Here is a 16,764-nt window from a genome sequence, read left to right as displayed (position 1 = left end):
TACAAGGTCAACGTATACACTACTACAGCGGTGGATACGGATTACGTAAAATATATTATGGCTGCTTGAAAAAAGTCACTCCGGTGTTTTTTCTGGAGACGGTAATATTATGGATATTTAGACAGAATGTGAACAAGGTCACACAGCTAGATGGCGGGTTGAAGAAAACACTGTGCAAATAATGCCTACAAGGTCAACGTATACACTACTACAGCGGTGGATACGGATTACGTAAAATATATTATGGCTGCTTGAAAAAAGTCACTCCGGTGTTTTTTCTGGAGACGGTAATATTATGGATATTTAGACAGAATGTGAACAAGGTCACACAGCTAGATGGCGGGTTGAAGAAAACAGTGTGCAAATAATGCCTACAAGGTCAACGTATACACTACTACAGCGGTGGATACGGATTACGTAAAATATATTATGGCTGCTTGAAAAAAGTCACTCCGGTGTTTTTTCTGGAGACGGTAATATTATGGATATTTAGACAGAATGTGAACAAGGTCACACAGCTAGATGGCGGGTTGAAGAAAACAGTGTGCAAATAATGCCTACAGGGCAAATAATGCCTAAAAGGTCAACTTATACACTACTACAGCGGTAGTAAAATAAAAAAAAGTAAAATAAAAAAAAATGAATATTAAAAAAAAAAAATTAAAGTTGGTGCTGCTGAACTACTAGGAGCAGCAGATTAGCACACCAGTCCCACTCCCCAACACTGCTAGACTAATAGCACTGGGCTCTTATAGTAGTAGTAGTAGTAGTAGTAAAACAACAAAAAAATAAATAAAAGCAGTCCTTACAAGGACTACTGTTATTGCAGCAGTCAGCAGATGAGATCAGAAGCAGGACAGCTGCCCACTGCAGCTACATACAGAGCACTGCAGTAGAAGGTAGATTACTAGCCAGCAAAGCTACCTAAGCTAAAATGTCCCTCAAACCCCTGCAGACTTCTGTCCCTCCAATAACAGAGCAGTATCAAAACGATTACTAGCCAGCAAACTTTCAACTGTCCCTGAAATCACTAACAGGCAGCAGCTCTCTCCCTACACTATCTCTTCAGCACACACAGGCAGAGTGAAAAAACGCTGCAGGGCTTCGGTTTTTATAGGGAAGGGGAGTGGTCCAGGGGAGAGCTTCCTGATTGGCTGCCATGTACCTGCTGGTCTGGGGTGAGAGGGCAAAAAAAAGCGCCAACAATGGCGAACCCAAAATGGCGAACGTCGCGCGACGTTCGCGAACTTCCGGCGAGCGCGAACACCCGATGTTCGCGCGAACAAGTTCGCCGGCGAACAGTTCGCGACATCTCTATTTATGAACTTCACAGTGCACAACTGTGCGACCCAAAGGTTGAGGGAGGAGACACTGAGTAGGGATGTCGCGGACTGTTCGCCGGCGAACTTGTTCGCGCGAACATCGGCTGTTCGCGTCCGCCGCAAGTTCGCGAACGTCGCGCGACGCTCGCCAATAGGCGTTCGCGTCAAAATCGTTCGACCATTCGATCGCTAAAATCGAACGATTAAAATCCTTCGATCGTTCGAATCGAACGATTTTCGGATGTTCGAAGTTCGCGAACTGTTCGCGAACTGTTCGCAATTTTTGCCGGTGTTCGCGAACGGCGTTCGCGAACACATTATCGGCGGTTCCCTACATCCCTAACACTGAATATAGTAAATCATAAACGCCTTGTGTTTTTTATCAAAACATATCACTCTAGTGAAGTTTATGAGAAAAAACTGGAATAGAATTAGGAGAAAAGTTTTTTCTACTCAAATTGAATCTTGGCCGTACATTTTCATGTGATAAACCATAAAATAACTTGGAACTGAATCTGGAATACCGGTAATGTCTGATAAGGATCATTACTATGATATCATTAGTAATTAGTAATGATATCAATGATAAAGGATCATTACTGCTGCTCGCCACGCTGGAATGTTTTTAAGATTCAGAACTGTTGTTGATGTGACTTTTGGTGCTTTTCTGATGGTTGAAAAATATTCCATGCTCCATCAGCTTGTGGTGAACAGTAAGGGCATATCTGCTGTTTTCATTTAGAACCCACAAGTTCATTTGTAGTCACACACAGAACAGCATTTTTTAAACATTCAATGTTGCTGTTTCTGCCCCACCACCAATTGTGTATAGAGAGCAGTGCACCTACTAGTTACACAGGAAACTGTTCCCACCTGCAACAATTAACACAGAGATTTGGGCCCCAAATGGCACTTTGCACTCTGGACTTGAGGTTGTGAATGAAACCTAAGGTATCGTAAGACCAAAAATCTATTTCTTGGCCACTGATGTTCTTGCTATACAGTATGAAAATATGGATCCATAAAGCCAACAACATTTACTTTGGGATTCACTTAGGGTTTAGACGAATCCCAAGTCATTTATACAAACCAAATCTGAAGTCACATGACTTTAAAGCGCTCAGTTTGACAATTTTCTGTTCATATATAATGACATTTTTAGTTATCTTTAATTTAAATATGCAAACTCGGGTTTTAATTTGTTTCAGTATTCAGATGAATCTTTTGTGGAAGATTCTGCTTAACAACTCCAATCTAGATAAAATCCAAAAAGCCTTAATAAAACATCACAAAACATCTGAAGAATGGTTCAGTCCCTTCTCCCCTTTCAATAATGCTTTTCTACTTTTAATATGGGCTGCAATGGTACAACTCGTAGTGAAAAATAAGGCTTGTTGTCAGCCTTGTTATTATTCTTTAGCTTAGTGCATGGCTGCTGCACTGTAAAGAGCTCTGACACACATTAGTGCTTTAGCCTGACTAGTGGAGTGGGCTCTCTCTGCCCCCTCTCCTATGGGCAGGAGATGCTCCCAGACCTTAGCCTTAGAGAGAAAAGTGTGAAAGCTGCATGGAAAAGCCATGGTTGTGAGTACTGTGTACAAAACAGTGATTTTCTCCTAAAAATACCTTGACAAGAAATGTCATGCTGTACACCTAGACCAGTTGGCATATGCACTTTTACATTATTGACATTAGCATATCGATTACTGTCCCTAATCTTTTGCAAACAGATGATGAGATGATTTACTAATTATGCATTGGTCAGGACATTTTTGGTAACTGTTTAGTAGACTGTTCAGTTTTGAGTGCTGATTGGGTCTAATATAGTGACAGTAAAGATGTGCAAAAAAACTGTACTAGATTCTCATTTACATTATGTATAGAAACAGCACTAAACCCTTCTAGTAAAGCTGGAGCACAGGGAAATTAAGCAAGACAAGCTCAAATAGCAACAGTCCCCTTTTAAAGAAGGTAGATGACAGGAAAAGGGCTTAGCTTGTAGGCAAAGTCTTAGCAATGACCGTATGCTTGGTTGAGAAGCAGTTCAGTTACAACAGCACTTTCTGGCAGTGGCTTCAAACAACAAAAGTACAGTGATTAAGTGCAAGAATGGAGCCGGAACGTAGAATAAACAGACAACGCAGAAGATCAAAACTAGAGATATCTGACAGCCAGAAAAGCATCACACTAGGAATTCAAGGAAGATTCAACTGCTGAAGAGGAAAGATTACTTACTGCATGGATGCATGGTTACCCTTGTATCCTTGAGAAAGGTCAAAGTGGGGATTGAAATGTCAATGTACCAATAAAAACTTTTGAGCTTTTGATCACAAAATCCTGCAAGTGCTGTATTTTCGTGTGGAGAATATGCTGAATCTCTATATGGCACCCAGGTACACGTGGTGTGTGCTGAAATACACAATAGCGTAAAGCCTTCTATGAGGCATCTAGGGCACTTTGCTTCTGTTTGGTGTGTGCCATCTTTGCTGTGATATATACATAAATGTATAATATGATTAGTGGTAAATTGGGATGTTAATATTTTAGAAATCATAGTATATTGAAAGGCTCAATTTACAATGTATTATATGTTCCTGTATGCTTTTCTCTTTTATTTTAAAAGAGCCATTGCAATTCACTTTCAAATGCAGATCTGGCCTAATAAAGACTGTTTAATAGGCATGGTATAATAGCCATAAATTCCACCTCAAGAATCCATATCAGGCACTCAGTAACTCTTTTGAGGTTTAACAAGGGGAAAACAATAAAGATGTTGATCCAAAATGCCTGAGGCCAAAAAGTTGGTCTTGTAAGGGCAAGTAAGTGCCATGATAAACTTTAAAATGGTAAAAGCAGGGTCACATCTGCTGCTAATGAAGCACAATATAAACTAGGGACACTGTTATGAAATAATCCTCCAAGGTGGGACACAGGTTGATTCCTGCTTTCTCAGGGTGAATGGGATTTACATCTGGATTGAGGTTTTATGTGTGTGTGAGATAAAGTTTCTCCTTTGTGAAAATGTGAATGACACAAGCTTTAAGAAGAAACTACTGAAGACCATGCATCACTAGTAAGTAATAATAGTTACTGTAATTACCCTTTTGCACTTTTGCAAGTACTGTAGTTGGCCTTTGGATACAAACATTGATCCTATCTCCCCCCTGAAGGTACAGGGGCACATCCTTACCTTCACCAGGATCAGTGCAAGGCGGGTTGTGCCGCCAAAAATGTTGATGTAAAGATGGTCACAATAAATGGTGTAAGCAATCCGACTGCATATACAGTAATAGTGTGTGTGTGTGTGGCTCATTGACGTTATTGTATATTCAGCACACACCACATGTAACATACCAAAAGGGGACAGATTTCTATGTCCATTGCCAACTTGCCTTCAGGGAATTTATATCAAGGACAGTTGTAATGAGAGTATACATTTTTGGAGTGAATTGATATTTACACTGTTGTGATTGGTCACAGCCCCTATATGAGAAATGTACATGGGGGTGTTCTGTAGCCTATGGGTAAGTGCCCCAATAAGCAAGAAATGTGTTAGGCCTCCACCTGTATTGTCCTAATAAATGTATATGAACTTTTAACAACTTTTTGAGTTTTTGGAAAAAAAACTCACATCTTTTGCTATTTTTGGAGTGGACTCTTTCTTATATATATACTGTGTGTTAATAAATAACTATTTGTTTGGACTATATTTACCAGCAGATCCAGTGTTCCACTTTGGGTGTTGTATGTCCCATCCAACACATTGCAATTATCTTCTTTGCATAGTATAGAAGAACCCTTGCTAAGGACCTGTTCTTATTCAATGGAAAAGGGTCGTCTACTAGGCCCAGCAGACAAATTTCCAGATGCAGATGTTGGGAAATGCTAAATTATCAACCATGTATTTGACCACCTCCCTCCAATATAATTGCAGAATTGGACATCCTTTGCAGTTTCTGTGGGGTGATGTACAGTTGGTGTGTAATTTTAAATTGAATAAGTCATTATCAACTGTGTCAGTCGCCTCTTCCTATGGGGGTACAACTTTTTTTTAGCAGATCTAGAAGTGAAGGTGGAACCAGCCATATCAAGTGCTCTGCAAAAACTGGCCATTATAGAAGAGTGGTGCATTATAAAAGATGATGATGATCTGGGACGATCATCTTTCAAATTAGCATGATTATTGAAATAGAAGGAAAAATAGATGATACAAATACACATAAATATGCTGTGAATCTCTCTTTCAGTCTGCTAAAAATCTGAAGTTTGGGCAAAAGTCCTATTTCAGCAGTAACCCTGGAGTGGCTTAAGTACAAAAAAGAAAACATAATTAGGGTTGGACTTGGCTGGTGGGATGATGGGAAAAACCCCGATGGGCCCTGGCCATTATGGGCTCCACCAACCTAGAACCATTCTCCATGGATGCTGCAGACACACCCCTGTTCATTCACAGCTGCCTGTGCCCTTCTGTAAAAGAGGAGGAAGGAAGTATAAGGTATGTGTTGCAGCATGGGTGGGGGGCGGATGCCAGGGGGGGTCATTGAGGTTGCAAGGGGAGCCCTTCAGGTTGCAGCCCCGGTGGGCCCTGGACACCCCAGTCCAACACTAAGGGGCAGATTTAATAAGCTCGAGTGAAGAATTCAAATGAAAAAAAATTTGAATTTCGAAGTATTTTTTTGGGTACTTAAAATGACCCATTGAATGGGTCAAATTCGATCTAATTTGATCTAATCGAATGATTCGAAGTAAAAATCGTTCGACTATTTGACCATTCGATAGTCTAAGTACTGTCTCTTTAAAAAATACTTCGACTTCATACTTTGCCACTTTAAACCTACCGAGCTGCAATATTAGCCTATGGGGACCTTCCCCAGCACTTTTCGAAGCTTTTTTTGATCTAATAAAAATCATTTGATCGATCGCTTAAAAACCTTCGAATCGTTCGATCTAATGATTTTATCGTTCAATCAAACGATTTTTATTCGATCGTTCGATCAAAGCATTTGCGCTGAATCCTTCTAATTCGAAGGATTTTACTTTGAGGGTTTATTAACCCTAGAAATTCGACCCTTGATAAATCTGCCTGATAAATGTCATAAAAATAAATATTTATGTGTAATTGTAAATTGTGATAAACAAGATGAGGATTTCTCCACCGGAGACCAAAGTTGTATTGGGTCTACCACTTAAAAAAAAATGAGCGCATAGGCTCGTTGTCTGAATACATTTGCAAGGCATCATATGTAAAGGTTTTACCTAGAAGTAAGCAGGGCTGCAAAGCTATAATAGGTATACTGTATGTTTTTTCTGCCATACATAGATCAAAGGTGTGGAATGACATTTCTTTGGAAACGGTTGACACATGAATAAACGTTATAAACCAATATATGTACAGCTCTGTTGAGGAACAAAGCTTCCATTTGTGTATTTTATAACAACTGACTCCTAAAACTCAACTCTACTCTAAAAGGCCTGGCTTGGTGCATTTGCCAGACTCATAATTCATATGCAGATTTCCCCATAGACTGCAATGAGATTTGCATCGGATAAAACATAAGATTTGTTAACGGTTTTGAATATAGTTTGAAATACTGTTTGTAACAACCAAAATATAGTGAAAACTAGGAAAAAGAAGTGAACTAATGCAAGGTACAGCTGGGAACAGAGTTGAAAGGGCTAGAATTATATGATGTTAAATGGACCATGCAAGAGATCTACATGGTGTTTTACTCATCAGACTGTCTGTCTCTTCTTTACTTGAACTAGTGTCATGCTGACTAGAGAACAAAATGATATGCACAATAAAGTACAATCACATTTGTCTACACAATCCCCCCTTGAGAAGTATAAAAAGAATGTAACACTTGTGAATTCTCCACTTCTTTAAATCCTTTCATCGTCACTCTACTAGCCTTCACACGTGGCCTAAAGAACCAATAACATAGAAATGCACACAATGAAAAATGTATCATGACTTGAATATGAGTTGAATATAAGATAAAAGGTTCACAGGATTTACAACTGTGTACTATTCTTTGCAGTTTTCCCCTCAAGACATTGATTACCAACTTATGCTAAAATACAAACTGCTATAAACAATAGATGAGCTATCATTGCTGTCAGCAGAGATTCTGAGGTTTGCTTTGTTTCCTATTAAGGTGTGGATAGTTTAAAGTCACTTTCTTCATTACTTTTAAGTATCATAGTTATGTTAGTGTGTTACAAATTATGTCTGAACTCTGTGTGTGTGTATATATATAGCAAGCATGAAGATGTTGTTTAGGTATATATTATTATAACCCTTGCAGGCTCCCCAGTCACCTAACCCAGTATGTCAGAAAGCTGAGCCTTATGCTGTGTAACAGGGAAATAATGTTTTGTAGCATAATGAAGGAAATGTTATATCAGGGAAATGTCATTGTCACTTAAAGGGAAAGATCTCATATATCGCTGCACCAAATAGTTATTTTTTATAAAGTAAAAGCAATAACTGAAGTAAAATGTTATTGAGTTTCTTCTGATTAATTGGATTTTTCGCTTGCTTTAAGAAAACATCTCATTATCTTTTTAGATCTCTGCACCATTAGAATATGGTTCTGGTGTGGGTGGTTAAAAACTGTGTAGCTACTGTTTCAAGGACAATGTAACTACATAAAAGTGAATAGAAATTGCCTTGAATAAACAATGTCCTTAGTATTCATTTTCTGCTGGTCTCAGCCGTACTTCTAAGGGTGGTGAATATATACCAAAACATTCAGTGTAGTCTAGAGCAGTGAAGTTGAGTAAAACTGTTGCACAGTGAAATTGATTTTTCATAGGAATAGTGATGAAAACAGCATACAAAACAAAGCAAAACTTTTGGAAATAGTAATCATTTTAACTTCTTAAAGTCTTTAACTATGTTCTACTAAAAACATATAATTCACGTTTAGGTAAATAAACACATACTTAGGGAACAGACAGCAAATACTGCAGGTACTGAAGTGGGTCTTGTTTTTATTCAAATTGTACAGATGCTTAACACTTCCATAAAAGCATATGCTCCAGGCTACCATGCAGCAGTCAGTGCCATTTATACTATACCTTATTGCAGGGGTCCCCAACCTTTTTCATCCGTGAGCAACATTCAGATGTAAAAAGAGTTGGGGAGCAACACAAGCATGAAAAATGTTCTTGGCTGGTGTAAAATAAGGGCTGTGGTTGATTAGGGGTAGCACCTATATGGACTGGCAGCCTACAGGAGACTCTGTTTGGCAGTACATCTGGATTTTATGCAACTAAAACTTGCCGCCAAGCCAGGAATTCAAAAATAAGCACCTGCTTTGAGGCCACTGGGAGCAACATCCAAGCAGTTGGGGAGCAACATGTTGCTCACGAGCTACTGGTTGGGGATCACTGCCTTATTGTATGAATTTCCCAGCAATTACTAAACTTTAGTGCCCAGGAGTTAGAGGTATGTACTGGATATATACAAACCAAACACATGCTGTAGAGTACACAATGCTATTATAATTTTAACATAATGGTAACAAAAAAATTTGCTGGACTATGAATGAGTGTTGCTTGAAGAGGAGGTGCTATAAGAAGAATTACCTGAGTATGGGCCCCATACTGTTTACAACATTGTACTTACCATTGCCCTGCCACCACGTGACCCCAATTATTAGCCCACTGGTTACCCGGATTTGTGGACGGGCCTAGGCCCGGATTTGTGGACGGGCCTAGGCCAGCAGGCTTATTGCTGTCTGAACTGTGGACTAGGTGGGAGGTTTTGACAGTTGTTTGAATCTCCCGCATGCCCAATCCCTAGTGCCGGCAATCAGGGGAACAGAGGGAGGTGAATGGTGTGGCTGTGTGAGTGGGTGGGTGGATGTGCAAGTGGGTCGGGTCCAGGGGGGGGCGAACGGCCTAGGGGTGCACAGTTTTTAAATCTGGGCCTGCCTGGGCCCTCTTGATGGTGGTCCTTGCCAGACAGTCCTGTTTTTCCTTTCATATTCCAGCATTTAGAAGAAAAATTAACTGCTGAAGCATTGTTTTGGGTAACTGCACTTGTACAATTTAGTGCATTAGTTATAAATCCACCACCCCTGCTCTTCCATCTTGACATAGCCTGTTGTTTTTTTGACACTGACTGGTGTCACTTAGGGTTCTGGCATACAATATTTTTATTGGCTTCACATTAACAAATAAATGAGTATATCTAAAGATGTATCCTTAACCATGTGTTCCTATAGCTACATGGGAACTCAAATATATTTTTCATAGCTTCCAGTGACCTACATCAAATCATAGATATTTTGGTTGAGGCTATGTATAATTGCATTCAGAACCATAAACTTTTAACCAAAGCTCCTGTAGCCAAGTATCCATACATTTTTATACACTATTTATTAGCTTATATTTATACTCTGCATGTATTTTTTAATATTTACCTTTGTGCACACATATTGCTGGATTCATTCTTTTCATACAGTGGCCTCTCTCACCCAGCAGGTCATATGTATTAGCAATACAAGATCGTGCCACGCTTGGATTTGTGGCAAAGCCAGTACCGTAAGTAATGGGAGGTTCAGCAATAGAGCGTGGACATTCAGCCTGATACAATATAACATTATATATATAGAGAGAGATTATATTGTTTGAACTGGAGTATAAACCACATTTGCTTATAGCCTTTTGAAATCTAACTCAACTCCCTGGACACTCTAGAACTATCCACAGTCAGATATGCAGAGAGCCATAATTTAGCAAACAAATGCACATTAGGATACAGGGAACATGTAACTTTCAGTTAAGTATTTTGTGTTTTGTTCAAGTTAAATAAAATTGGTTATGTTTATTATTATCATTATGTTGGTTTCAGTATGTTGACATTAGCCAAGGTCAGTGATGTATTTCAACTTAAACCTTTTGATGTACAGACCTTGTAATATTCCAGCACAATAACTACATTGAGATCCAACAGCCCTGAGACTGTAACCTGTGATTAACTTGCATCTTCTAGTGTTTGGTTTAAGTCACCTGGTGTTCATTATACTTGGAATAAGCAAACAATTAGAGGTTGCTCTTTCCTACACAGCTCTATTTATAAAGCATCTTTACCGAAACATGCTACTTACCAGAATTAGCAGTGCTTTCAATTCAGAAACAGAATTGTATGTCTGTGCACAGAATATCCAGTAACCATATGTGTTAACAGCAGCCTTCAGGGCACATTAGTAGATCATGGAGAACTCTTGCCTCAGAATAAATCAGTCAGTTTGTCTATCCAGATGTAATAATTAACCCATCTAGCTTAGATACTTTAGGGCTATGTACACATTGAGGTCTGGGACATTTTAATGTTTTAACTGAATGCATATCCAAATCCCCACCTACATTTAACAAGAAAATATTTTTTTTTTTTTAAAAAATACATGTTCAAGCTCTATTTATAGATTTTTGATACCCCAGGTCTAGTAACCAATATAGCAACCAAAACTCTATAAATGGAGAAGGGTCCCCTAATCCTCCTGTTTCATTCTGTATCTTGTTGTATTGTAGGTCGCCCATTTATTGTTAAAATGCAGAAGGGTAAAGGGTTTAGACAACACTTATGTTAGGTAGTCCATAGGAGGTCATTTTTTTGTCAGCTATGAGTTGGGAGGATGGAGCAGTATCCCCAGACTTGTCAACTCCCTCAGTTTTGTTGGGAGTTACCCACTAAACTCACATTGACTTCAATGTATTTTGCCTTTAGAAAATGTTGCAACTAAACACACATTGACTTCAATGTATTTTGTGCAAAAAAAATAAAGTGTAATCTAGCCTAGGCTCACTTGTGCTGTGTGACTAAATGAAAGAATTGGACTCCAGAAGGTTCTTAAAACAAACAAATAGCAACAGGCTTTATTCTCTTAGGCTAAGGCCACACTAGGCGATAGCGCCGCGATTTGACTCGCGGCGACTTTTCGCCGCGACTTTTAAGCCGCAATCGCTGGGGAAACTTTTGCGCTGGCGTCTATGGGGAATCGCGAAAAATCGCCAGCGTAAAAACACACGCGGCGATCTTTTCTCTACTGTCGCTCGAAATTGCCTCGCTAGGCGATTTCGAGCGACAATAGAAAAAAGATCGCCGCGTGTGTTTTTACGCTGGCGATTTTTCGCGATTCCCCATAGACGCCAGCGCAAAAGTTTCCCCAGCGATTGCGGCTTAAAAGTCGCGGCGAAAAGTCGCCGCGAGTCAAATCGCGGCGCTATCGCCTAGTGTGGCCTTAGCCTTAAAGCGCAAAGCAGGGTTTTATACTCACAATCCTTTGAGGTTTATCACATACATGACGGGTAACATCACAGTATTTCAGAGCCAGCACCTTGTAACAACCCTGTGGAGATATAGCGTACCACATGGATAGATGCACCCTCAGGATCTCTGTGAGCCTGTGTCCTGGATCCCACATATTGCTACCCCCTTGTTATCCCTCCTAGTTGGAGCCGGGCAGCTCTTGCTCATTATTCCTTTCTGTCTCACTTTCCAAGAAAGTGCTCTTACAGTATCTACCTTGTCCTGACTACACCTCATTCACGGGTTCCCTGTATCTCCGACTTCACCAAAGGCCTCACCACCGTTGGGGCCTTCCCTTTACTGGGCCTAATGCTCCAGGCTCCCAGTGCATTCACTCTCTCGTGGAATGGCAGGGAAAAAGCACAAGCTCCATTTTGACTAATGCAAATGTTTGTTACTGCTTTTTATGCTAAATATTGACACACTGAATATAGGACTTGCAAATAATATGTAGGCTTTCTTTAAGTATTGCCTGCCCAAGGTGATTTAAAACAGCCATGCCAAAATATATTTAATGACATCACAAACATCTCTTATTGAACTCCTGTCTTAACATTATAAATATATAACAAAGTGCAAATTCCCTATAATGGGATGAGAGAATTGCACAAATAGATCTGAGTATAATCTGTAAAATGCAGACATATTTTAATAATTGCTGATTTAGAGTTTTTCAGATTTGTGTAACTTTCCCTTTTTTTGGGAAACATATACACACGCACACAATGATTCATATATAGTACAAACTGAAGTGTAATGTGCTTTGAGTAAAAAAAAAAAAAGCAAGAGACAACCTGTAACTCTCTACAAGAATTCACATCACCATCAAAGAATCCTGTTAAAGGGGTGGTTCACCTCTTAAGTTAACATTTACTATAGTATAGCCAATTCTAAGCAACTTTTTAATCGGTCTTCATTATTTATTTTGTATAGTTTTTTTAATCATTTGCCTTTTTCTTCTGACTCTTGCCAACTTTCAAATAGGGGTCACTGACCCCATCTAAAAATCAAATGCTCTGTAAAGTTACATATTTATTCATATTCCAATCTCTTATTCCAATGAGTGCATGTTTGCTAGGGTAATTTGAACCCTAGCAACCAGACTGCTGAAATTGCTAACTGGAGATCTGCTGAATACAAACCTAAATAACTAAAAAAAGAAAACAAAAATAATGAAAAATCAAATCTAATTGCAAATGGTCTCAAAATATCACTCTCTGTGTCATACTAAAAGTTACCTCAAAGGTGAACAACCCCTTTAAAGCACATTTTAGACGGTGCCTCCTGAGTCAGCCCCCTCCCCCGCTACCGGCGGGTAGGGTTGCAACCTGGCCGGTATGGTTGATCCCAATGTTATTAATAGGGAATAAAGATAAATATATAGAAAGACCGGTATTTTTTTTCCAGAAAAGGTGGCAACCCTACCTGCCAGGGTCCCGGAGGGCACATCATATGTAATTAGCCCAGTGTGACTGAAACAACTCAGCAAAATGATGGTGTCGAAGGGTCGCAGTTACTAAGGTTCGCCTTGCTGGGGCGGCTTTGGGGAGCTTTTAGCTGATGATATTTCATGTGCAACATCTATTTACTGATACCGACATGTTCCTATTTTTTTTAGGAACGTGTCTGTATCACTTTAAAGTAACCAGGAGCAGCTTTTTGCCGCCTCTGGTAACTTCTGGGGAACCGCTGCCTGAAACGCACCTGCTTTTAGACAATATAATCTCAGTTTAGCCCTTGGTCGACGTGTCTGGAGGAAAGGTGTTGTTGCTGAACTGTAACTTGAGCTGCTGAGATACTATATCGTACACTATACACAGTAGCTAGTTGTTTAAATCAATACATATTATTTAGCAGCCTAGTGACTAAAGTCATATTACAAGGTGTTTAATTCCTTGTCTGTAAATCCTCTTCTTCCTCTTCATTATGTGTGATGTCACTTCCTCCCAATATCACTTTCCTGTTCTTTTTTTTTTCATGTGTGAGGAGCCGGTCCAGAGGTCAGGAAGGGAAATATTCGTTTTGACTTACAAAATGTGTCCGTCCACCCTGAATAAAGATCTTATGCGGATTCCAAGTGTCTGGTGAGTTCAGCTATCTGGCAAAGATTGTCACAGTGTAACCAGCTCCATACAGGCCAGGCAGAGAGGTGTCACCGGGAAACCAGCAAGTCAGAATACTAGTTTTAGCCACACTGACAGAGTCCCTGCATCCTAGCTTCACTTATATTAGTTACTTTAGGGCTTAGTCTGGAGCTCTTGTACTGAGGCCTATCTCCCCTCGGACCCTCTGGTAAACCCTCATCCTGCTATCAGAGCCCAGAAACAGAGGAAGAGCCATGTCAGGGTTGCCAGGTCTAATTTTAAAAACTAGCCAAAGTCAGCTACAAAACCAGCCAAGAGGCACTTCAAGAGTAGCCCAAATATAGCACAATATTATGGGGTGCCGTTTGTCCCAAATAAATTCTGTATACAAAACTATCCCTATTATACAGAATTAATGTCTCACATGGTATATAAGTATTTGTGACCATACACAGATAAAAAAATATACAAAAGACTTATTTCTATTAAAGAATGAAAACAAAATCTGGTTAGTGCACAAAAGGATGTCATTATATCACAAACTCCATTCTGTACAGTTTAACAAGCAATCTGTCTCACAAATGTATAACCTCCATGTAACGGACGCACTTATGTGCAAAGTTACTTACAGAATGATTTATGTAAAAAAAACTTGGACATAATATATAATAGTGTAACTGACTGCATGTCAAGCTAGATTTGACTGACAAAATAGATATTTGTGACAGAAAGCAACATTTTATAGTACAGGTATAGGATCCCTTATCCGGAAACCCGATATCCAGAAAGCTCCGAATTACCGAATGGTTGTCTCCCATAGACTCCATGTTATCCAAATAATCCAAATTTTTTAAAATTATTTGCTTTTTCTCTGTAATAATAAAACAGTAGCTTGTACTTGATCCAAACTAAGATATAATTAATCCTTATTGCAAGCAAAACCAGTCTATTGGGTTTATTTAATGTATAAATGAATTTCTAGTAGATTTAAGGCATAAAGACCCAAATTACGGAAAGATACGTTATCCGGAAAACCCCAGGTCCCGAGCATTCTGGATAACAGGTCCCATACCTGTACAGGATTCATTCTTTCCACAAAAAGGACAGACCACACCTACCTGCCATGTTGTAATAAATGTACCAGAAGTTCCTGTGCTTGTCTGGCTGTTTTGCCTGAACTAACACATCAGAATCATTTAATCCACTACAAGACAGTTTATCACAATTATCTCTTGCAGCCTAACCCATCACAGGCCTAATATCCCTTCAATAACATCTGACAAACTCTCAGGGGCATATTTATCAAGGGTAGAATTTTGAATTTGAAAAACTTTGAAATTCAAAAAGACCAACTGAAATTGTCTTTTTTTTTGGCCGAATAGGTCAGTTTTCGATTGAATAGGTCCGTATTCGAGCGAATTCGAATTGTATGAATCAAATGAATAAGGCATTCAACCTAATTCGATTTCAACCTAAAAAAAAACTTTGATTTTTCAAAGTCCACCAATTGACTCCAAATAGGTTCTAGGAGGTCCCCCATAGACTAAAACAGCAATTCGGCAGATTTTAGATGGCGAATGGTCAAAGTCGAATTTTTAAAGAGACAGTACATGATAAATTGCGATAATCGAATTTTCACATTTTTTTCAAATTCAAATCTAATTTGGACTATTCCCTAGACGAAGTACACAAAAATAGCTCGAAACTCGAATTTTTTTCATTTGAAAATTCACCTCGACCCTTGATAAATCTGCCCCTCAGAGTCGGTAAAAAGCTTTTTATATGATTATTAGACTCCAATGTCTCCTCCTAGCTGTAATCTTGCACCTGTTAGCTTTTAGCAGTCTCTTTATAATGTGCTTAGCTATAGTTCAACTACTACATAATAGGTTTAGCCAGAGATGTGGGACTGATCTATGGTTGCCACCTGTCCAGATTTCACCCCGACATCCCGGTTTTTGGAAGGACTGCCCGAGTGAAAAGTCTGGATTTCTAAATTATGAAATCCAAACAGGACACTGAAGTATAATGACAATCGCTGATTGCTACATAACCAGTCCCGCCCCTGATGTCTCCTGCACTGCCCCCTAAATCACTAGCCCACCCCATGTCCATTTTTGCTGAAAAAAAAGGTGGCAACTGCAGACTGGAAATATGCCACATATTCTGTATAGTATAATGAGTGGGTCTTATGAGAGGTCTCTAGTCTCTAGCTGTAGTTCATCTACTGCATAATAGTTTTAGACACAGATGTGGGACTGATCATGTGCACACATACTCTGTATAGTATGATGTGTAGGTCTTATAAGCAGCCACTCATAATACATATATAATATTTTCCTTAGTGTGAGTTCACATTTTTGCAACAAGACTGAGCTGCTGAACTCCATCCGCCAGTGGGTCACTCGGCTGCTTTACTGAGCCACATATACCAGATTAATCCAATGGGAAACATTCACACATGGGTAGTCTCTGCTCATTCACAAACTGTTACACTGCTTTTGGCAAAGCTGCCATAGTGATGAAATTGAAGTTATGTAGTAGTTAAACTACAGCTAACTATGTGACTGAGAAACTGCTTATAAGGCCCACACATCATACTATACAGACTGTGTTTGTATCCCCAGTGTGGGGAGTGGCTGACTAAAGGTGGACATACACTGGCCAATAAAAGCTGCCAAAAGACCAAGTGGTCCCTAGGCCCACAAACGGATCAGACGAACATCACCCAGTGGCCATACTGGGGCAAGATCTGCTCGTTTGCCAACCTCTCCACTCCAGACAATGGGGACACACAGTCTGTATAGTGTGAGTAGGATTACAAGCAGTTTCTTGGCAGTTTCCATTTCATCAATATGGCAGCTGTCAAAAGCAGTGTAACAGTTTCCTGTCCTTACACATGGCAGTGGGCAGTAAAGGGTTAAATCCCCCTGACGTAGGAAGGCACAGGAAATAGAATAAAAGCCCTTCCGGGTCCCACCCGCGCCCATCTCAATTTTCCTGTCGAGGAAATACCCCCACACCAGAGGAGCTCTCT

General features: G+C 39.6%; 1 protein-coding gene across 1 annotated transcript in view; it reads right to left on the bottom strand.

The window, feature by feature from the left end:
* Positions 1–10,530, bottom strand: part of me1.L (malic enzyme 1, NADP(+)-dependent, cytosolic L homeolog) — a 203,176-nt gene extending 192,646 nt beyond the window's left edge. The window contains exon 1 of the mRNA XM_041563053.1: positions 10,442–10,530. The gene's annotated coding sequence lies outside the window, so the exon portion shown is untranslated. The remainder of the gene's footprint in view (positions 1–10,441) is intronic.
* Positions 10,531–16,764: the final 6,234 nt, after the last annotated feature.

Source organism: Xenopus laevis, chromosome 5L, assembly GCF_017654675.1.
Source record: "Xenopus laevis strain J_2021 chromosome 5L, Xenopus_laevis_v10.1, whole genome shotgun sequence".
Lineage (NCBI taxonomy): Eukaryota > Metazoa > Chordata > Amphibia > Anura > Pipidae > Xenopus > Xenopus laevis.
Note: the sequence above shows the minus strand (reverse complement) of the source record. Positions and strands in the feature narration are given on the sequence as shown.